Source organism: Montipora capricornis, chromosome 2 (assembly GCF_036669925.1).
Source record: "Montipora capricornis isolate CH-2021 chromosome 2, ASM3666992v2, whole genome shotgun sequence".
Classification (NCBI taxonomy): Eukaryota; Metazoa; Cnidaria; class Anthozoa; order Scleractinia; family Acroporidae; genus Montipora; species Montipora capricornis.
In genome coordinates this window covers 61,110,371-61,118,532 of record NC_090884.1, presented here as the reverse complement: position 1 = coordinate 61,118,532, position 8,162 = coordinate 61,110,371, and the positions used below count along the sequence as shown (strand labels likewise).

General features: G+C 39.3%; 1 protein-coding gene across 1 annotated transcript in view; it reads right to left on the bottom strand.

The window, feature by feature from the left end:
• Positions 1 to 7,321: 7,321 nt before the first annotated feature.
• The window catches only part of LOC138029874 (probable cadmium-transporting ATPase), a 7,570-nt gene continuing 6,729 nt past the window's right edge, over positions 7,322 to 8,162 (bottom strand). The window contains exon 1 of the mRNA XM_068877718.1: positions 7,322 to 8,162. This exon is cut by the window's right edge and continues 6,729 nt beyond it. The gene's annotated coding sequence lies outside the window, so the exon portion shown is untranslated.

Below are 8,162 nucleotides of genomic sequence, written 5' to 3'. Positions count from 1 at the left end.
GCAAGAAAAAGTGAGAGTTAGTATAAACCTGCTTTTAAAAGCAGTCAGCGCGGACATTTCCACAGCTTTGCACACCGGTCTGTCCTTCATTCATCCCCTCTAGGTTGGATCAAAGGCAACTTTTAGGACAGCAGTGTATTCCTTTTCTCACATATGCCAGTCAGTGTAATCTTTCCGGGGCTAACTGTCTCCATTTTGAATCCTGAATCCAGCAAGCACCAAAATGCCTTCGCGCAAAAACAGCTTTGTTGCACATTTTGATTCCTATGGCCATATTTCGTCAGTGTTATTTTATATTTTAATGATTCCTCCATAATGAATATATTGTGAAATACCTGCGTAAGAAGCGTTTCCGTGAGGAAAACAGGAAAGACTTTCGATTTTAGAAGCCGTGTCTAAAATTTACTTAAAATTAAGATATTACTTTTAACTGTGGCGACTTAATTTAGATTTGAAATCGGTCAGTGAAGACGCTTGTCTTAGGTCTACAGGTAAGTTGTTCCACAACTGAGCTCCACTGTACATAAAACATCTCTTGAGATAATCAGTTCGAGGTTGTGGAAGAACTAATTTGTTTTCCTTAATCGGTATTCCTTAAACGATAAGCACTTACATTGTCACGATATACAAATCTTGATCTCAGATAATCAGGTGTCATACCATGTAATGTTTTATACATTAGAATTCTGCTTAATGCAATAAGCATAAACTCAGTTTTTGTCATATTTAGGGTAGGCTTGTTAGCAGAGAGCCATTCGTACACATTACTCAGATCGTGATTTAGTCAATAATTTATATGCTTAATGTCAGTACCGGCAAGCGTCAGGCTGGTATCATCTGCGTATGTCAGACAATGTGGTACTGAAGTCATTAATATATATCAAAAACAGAAGAGGTCCCAAAATTGTTCCCTGGGGAACACCACATCTTAGACATTTCGGAATTGACTTACAAGAATTTAGATGACAAATCTGTGTCTGATCATTATCTAAATAAGAAGCAAACCATTGATGGCTGGTCCAACAAATCCCATAGTATTGCAAGGAAATCTTCAATTTAGTGGATATAAGGAGGAAGAGAAAAAATGTCAAAATCGGAAATCAGAATGATCGGAAATCCGTGTCAAAGATCCACACCGATTTTGTACGTCACTAATTGTCGTCTTCTTCAGTCAACTTTCGCACGTCCTAAAAGCCATCAAAATGAATACGGATGCAAATCCTAACTCTATAGCTATCAATACAAAGTTGAAGCTTAGACGGAACGGGTCGCCGAATAATTTGGAATTGTCGCGAACTGATTGTAATAACATGGAGTTATATTTTTCCTGAGATGACGTTCTCGTGGCATTCGTCATCATCGTTCTTGCTGAAGTTCACTAAGAACTGGGAATCCAATGTGGCAGGGCATGTAAGGCCATTGTTTTTGCTGATGAAACGGCCTTTTGTTTTTTGATGTTCTGCTTCTTGTCCACGTTGTTGTTGCATTATGAAGAAGTAAATAGGCAACGACGCAGGTTAAACAGTTGAAAGTCCATCGTTCGCGAACCCAGGCGAGGTGTCGAATATAAAGGAGAATGAGCTAATTTTAGAATATATGAAATATAATATGTTTGAACGATGGAATAGAAATGAAATGAAAGTGAGAAAGGCCGGCATCGCAGTTAAAGTTGCAAGCCAGTCTTGCCGAACGGGGTATACCCATAAATGGGGCGATGACACTACAGTCTTTTCACTCGTGATTTTAAGACAATAGATTACCGGAGGATCTCCACGTTCAAACTAAAATGATTGGTTCGGAATATTTTTGTTAGCAAATAAATTTTCAGTCTCGGATATTGCATTTCTCGCATTCTGGCTCACTCGATCGCGGTTATCAGTTCATATCAGCGCCAGTTTTTTAAAATCTCAAACAACCTCCGCTCATTTTCGGTAAACTGATTAAAACCGTTCAGAGTCACGTTTTAATAATGAAATTCAATAAAACAATTATTCCATTCGCGCTTGTTGAATATGCGATTTTTTACCGAAGCGCCGGCCGAGTTGGCTATTTACCATCTCATATCCAAAGCACACTCATAGAATAAAGTGAGGTTTATCATCGCTTTTATGGCAAACTGCAAACATCATGTTAAAATGTGAGTTTTGCCAAAATATATAGAAACTAACTTGATTTTAGCTTACTTCTTGCTAGTTAGCAACAGAAATTGAGCAGAGAGCAACTAAGTTATTATGACGAGAGAATTCTAATGCCTTTAAGAAGGAGCCTCTTTTTCACGAAAAGACGATGCTTTATCTCTCCAATGACTCAACAAAGAACTTTGTACCCCCGGTTAGTACCATTTTTTTCGCTTTTGAAATAGTTTTGGAGTAGCAAGATTTGAGTGTACGTTATCATCTAATTACAGCAACAAAATACGTCTTTTTGTTCAAGGGGCATTTACAAGGGCAAAACGCGGTCACTGACGAATTTCGTATTTCGTTACAGAGGCCTGCTTCTAAACTGAGAAGTGCGTAAGACCCGAACAAACAGCTTCACTTTATTTGCTTCAACATCCTTTCGATTTTGTTGAACAGCGATGGTGAAAGCGTTTTCCAACCCCCTTTCAACAGTGTTGAAACACGTTGAATCGAAGCTGAAACATTTTGCCCCTCCCCGTGGTCAACATCGTTCAATAGAGTTCAACAAAATCGAACGGTTGTTAAAGCAAATGTTGAAGTCTTTTTCCCGGACCTTTAGACATCGAAAGGACCACCATGTACAAAGTTCACCATTCATTAAGTTTTCTCTGATGTTCAAATCGACTTTTATATAAAAATGGTTTTTCTGTGCATCCCTTCTGCACTTGTTTTTTGTTTATCGTGGTTCTAAAAGGCAAGGATAAGAGGTGATTTTTCAGACCTGGTTGGATGTCGCAAACCGTGATACTTTTCCTGCGTATTGCGAAATGCTCAATGGTTTGAGTTTGTCGAGCTGTCACTGACGTCATTCAGTCTAACAAATTTATATCAATGTAATCATTTGAGATAAGAGCTTTTTAACTGAGTAGAGCAAACGAACAAGCTTGATATTTGAGGCCATAGATTCTCCATATTTTTATTAATCCTCTATTTCCTTGAAGTTAGTCATTGGGATATTGTATTGATATCCCAGAGAGCGTTGCGAGCAAGCTTTGTTGGGAAAAATTAAGTGATATTTGGAGCGTGGGAGGAAAATATGAAAAATTAAGGCCATGCAAGTGTGTCGAGAAACATATGCATTTTCGTCTATGATACAATGGTCTAATTTCCATCAAAGTGTTAAAATTCCTAGAAAATCTTCAGTGCCTTATTTACTGACGCAATTCTATGTTCAGCTTGGCTACGTCCGACGCTAAAAATGCGGTAGAAGAAACCCACAAATAGATTTTCTCCTACGGTCGGATGACATATTTCTCGTGCCCATGGGGCAATCAAACTGGTTCGGCAAGCTTCGCTTGCGTATCGCACCTTTCACGGCAAATTGGCGGCGCTTTCGTCGACCACGATGCTGCGAAAATTTTATCAGCGACCAAGATACTGCAATCAAGGAAGGGTACATTTGGAAGCAAAGCAAGTACACACCATTAAAAAGGCGCTGGAAGAAGAGGTATTTCATTTTGTCGGGGGACAAATTATATTTCTTGAAAGAAAAAAGCGAGAAGTCTGTCTCGGTAAAAATCATTCGCATCTTGGACATTGTGTCACTTATGGCAGAAGATTTTGGCTTCCGGAGGAAGACGTTTGGTTTGCGTCTTCGGGCGAACAACAAAGAATCGCTGATTGTAAGTTGCAAGAGTGAAGCAGAAAGGAATGATTGGATAACAGCCGTGTTAACAGCGAAATCATACAGCTTAGTTGAACATTCATGATTCTGCTAAAAACTGTCTAAAACTTCTCATTATCATGCAGTAAAGTTAGGAATCATATTTTATTTCTGCCCCGTGAAACTCTTTGAGTTTGTCATGGGTTGACAGGTGATTTCCTGGCCTTTGTTAAAGAAGAAAAATCCATTTAGTGTAAATACAAGAAGCCAGTTGTCGACTCGAGTATTGCTTGCTTTTCTCTTTAACTTTTACAACTCATGGGTATTTGGTCGTATTTGTATTAAAATTAAAAGTCGAAATGATATGGCTTCACTGGCAGTGCGTTTTTACTATTACCTGTCGGCGATAGACCTGACAGACTATATGAGATAAAGCATATATTTTTTGCCAAACAAAATATCTTGTTCTTGCGAAATATACCGAGGAATCGGATTGAGATGCGATTTAAGCTTTTTCTGCAGATAAAGCCATCCCCTTTTTTTTCTCCGTTTCGCGTCGTCCGACCGACCCAAATTTTTGGCATTTTCAAAAAAAGAAGAAAAAAAAAAGCTAACGACGTTTTTAAGCCATTTTATGTAGCATAGGAGTTTCGGTGGTTTATCCTTTTCCCCACGCTGTCTTAATTTTGCAACAACCTTCACCAACTTTTCCGCCATATTGATTTTGGGTTCATGTCTTGTTGTTTTCCTGGCTCCTCAGCTATTATGCTGGGATACCAGAGCTCCGATTCTGAGAATGCTTATGATTTTTTTTTAGGCTTTTTTTTTTTAATCCGACCGACCGACCCGATATCAGGAAACGCATTCGACGGTAAACGAAAAAAAAAAAGGGGATGGCCTAAATCCCATTCATTTATTCTTGTCACTTGTCAGACAATGATTCGATACCAGAAATAAGGAGAGGTTTTTTTTTAACCTTATGCGGACAACAAAGAATACAGCAACCAAAATAAGAGCCTCCGAGGCTTGACGACTGTTCGTTTTTCATATTTCGCGCAATATCGCTTAACGTATAATTGAAAGTGCAGTGATATGCGAGAGTACATTATACACTCAATACTCCAAAATAAATTTGTATTTGAAAGCTAGGGGCCATTTAACAAAACGAGGCATCACCTTTATGGTAACTTAGCCTCAACTACTCTCAACCGGGTTTTCCTGAATACAAAGTCTTCCAAATCAACCATAACTGGACGTTTTCAGTTAAATGTCTTCTTTTACACAGTTTGTTGGCGATTGCATTCATATTGCATTTACATACAATATTTAAACGTATTTTGAAAAGCTACAGAAAAGAGTATCTACTAGGTTTTGTGGTGAAAATGCTAATAACAGAAGATTTTTCCGACTGGAACTTGAGTTCCACAATAATCTCCAAAAATGCCAATGCCTTATGCTAGATCGTTCCGAAAACCAATGTATCTGTGAACTTCTCATGATAACAAGAAAGTGAAGAACTTCAGCTATTCTAAGGTTTCTGTCAAACAGATACTTTGCCAACAATGGGATTTTGTTGTGGGTTTCCTCTCTCTTTGGTCAATGAGAAGGTTTTACAAAAGCTTGAACACGGAATTTAAAAAAAAAAAAAAGACGCCCGATAATTGTTCATTGACATTCCGATCTTGAAACACAGAATATTTATTCAAGAGTGGAGCAAAAGAAGCTTTAAATGACAAAAAGACACCTTAATTAATCCTCATTATTTAGACCGTTTCTCATGCGTTTTGTCCAGACGAAAATGAATTCAGCCCTGCAAAAACAAAATTAAAACTTTTGTTTTTGGTCATCTGAGGAGGAAATTTCACGGTGGGAGGTTAAATAAGAAAGTTTTTCCCCTCCCACACAAAACAAAGCTCTGAATTTACTTACCGGACATTTATTGTTTGTCCGAACCGGAATCTGAATCCTTCATAATGTAAATTGAGCAAACTATTTGCTGTTGCCAATAGACCACCAGGCCCCGGTTTTTCAAAAAGTGGATAGCGCTATTCACTGGATAAATCACTATTCAGCATTTGCAAAACCACTAGCCCACTTAGCGCATCATCTCGAGGCTCTGGGGAATAAATATAAGGATTTGATGGAGTTTATTCCCCAGAGCCTCGAGATGATTGATGCCTTTTGTTTAGAACTGAATTTTAATATATCGAAACTGGTCTACTGAGTTATCCAGTGGATAGTGATTTATCCAGTGGATTGCGCTTCCCCTTCGAACAGCTAGAGCCAGGCCGCAAGGCAACCAGTGAAAGGATAAAGCTGGGTGTATATACAGCCGCCCTTCATCTCTCAGCGCCATTCCGACTGCAAGAGGTGAGCGATGAAAAGTGATTGTATTTGCAGTCTAGTTATCCTGCGGGTTTGGCTTTCTTAATCAAAACTTTTATTTTTCTTCGTTTCGAAAACTGCTTTTAAACAAAATCACAACTGTCTTTCCGGTGATAGAGCCCGTGTTCGCAGTTAGTTTCCTATTCTTTGTCGTTTATTTCCTGTCTTAAATTAAACCATCAGTTCTTCTCCATTCAGTTTTCCTTTTACTTATCTACTTTCCTTGAAAAATCGGTCTTTTGACGACGTCTTTGTTCCCATGGCTTGGTGAAAGAGTGCGGTCGCATCAAATTACTCAACCTTAGTTTAACGTCACCAGAATTCGCAAAATGGCGACATACCGTATTTCGTGAACACATGATGTAATTGGTTACGTCAGTCTGGTAAAACAAGCCAGGTGCCGTGAATGTCGTCTAATGTTAAGCTGCCGGTTTTGTCAACTTCTGAATCCACTGCCAAGCGAAAACCCAACCTCAGAGGCCTTTTTCTCAAAAGTCCCGGAAGCTTTTCGGGCCCGGAAAGTACATCGTGAACTAAGATCTGTTCATTTTGAAGAATTGATTTTTTAACATATCTTCAACACCAGAGAAGAACAAAACAATTGCAAAGTTGCATGACTTTGAACGTTTCCTCTTGAAGAGACAAAACATTTTGTATCACCCGAAATGTGCCCGAGAAATTTCGGGATCTTTGAGAAACGACCCCCAGACCACCGTCATAATCATAGGTCACGGGGGGAGTAAAGCTTGCGACGTGGTGAGATCAGTTGCCTCCCACCAACCCGTCGTGGCTGGGGTTCGATTCCAACACTCGGCGTCATATGTGGGGTTGAGTTTTTTGGTTCTCTACTCTGCTCCGACAAGTTTTTCTCCGGGTACTCTGGTTCTCCTTTCTCCTCGAAAACCAATGTTTGAATTCATAGTTCATATCTTTGTTTACCCTCGGATTTTAGAGTAGCTTGATGTAGCTAGTATCTCCCACCCCCCCCCCCCCCTCCCACTTCCCCCCAACCATGATCCACCACAGATAGACGGGAGACCACAACAGCGGGAACTACGTGCCCAACTCTGCGACGAGTGTGTGGATTTGATTCAGTTCTACGTGCAGTGTCGTCAATCAGTTCCCCAGCGTTAGAAAACTTGACACTTCATCATCATCATCATCATCATCATAGATGGATAATATATTTCTAACACATTTGTTAATAAACTCTGAAGTCAAAACGTGAAAGGCATTGATCATTTCTGTGCAAAAAATAGTCTTAATCCTTTCACTATAACAAATGGATTTTTGTTAGTTTTTTCTTTTGAATATATATCCAAGACATCTGCTAAAAATTAAAAATTCCATCATTCAAACGACGCGAATGAAAAGCATGCATTTTCTTTAAATCCTTCAGTGTTAGAGCGGTTTTCAAATGAGTGTCGTAAAACCAAAACCAAAGTAATTACTTTGGCCAATCAAAAAGGACGGAGACAATCCAACTCGAAGTAATTACACGTAACCGACACAAAGCGCGGGAAATTGTGCACGCGCGAGCCACGATTGGTTTTGGTATCACTTCTGATTGGTTGATAAAATAGCACGAGAACTTTGAACCAGTCAGTGAAGTAATGCAAAACCAAAGCAATTCGCTAATTACTTTCGACACTCAATTGAAAGCTGCTCTACGAAGTAAGTAACCTGTGGGCGCGATCCATTCAACCAAAATTTCCGGAAATTTCGGTCCAAAACTCAATGGATCGGTTCGGTCCAACCGGAAAAGTTTCGAAAAAACTGGTCCACCTTTTGAGGTGGTCCTCTTTTCCCGGTCGGACCCGTCGGAAATTTTGGTTGAATGGATCGCGCCCTGTATTTTTACCCGATGACCTTACATAATTTTTGAAAAACAAATTATGTTTATCGGTCAAAGCTTAAATCCAGCCTTTTTCAAACTAAAAATTATCTTATTACTTAATTGTATAACCCACCTCATTTTCCTCCCCAGATGTGTA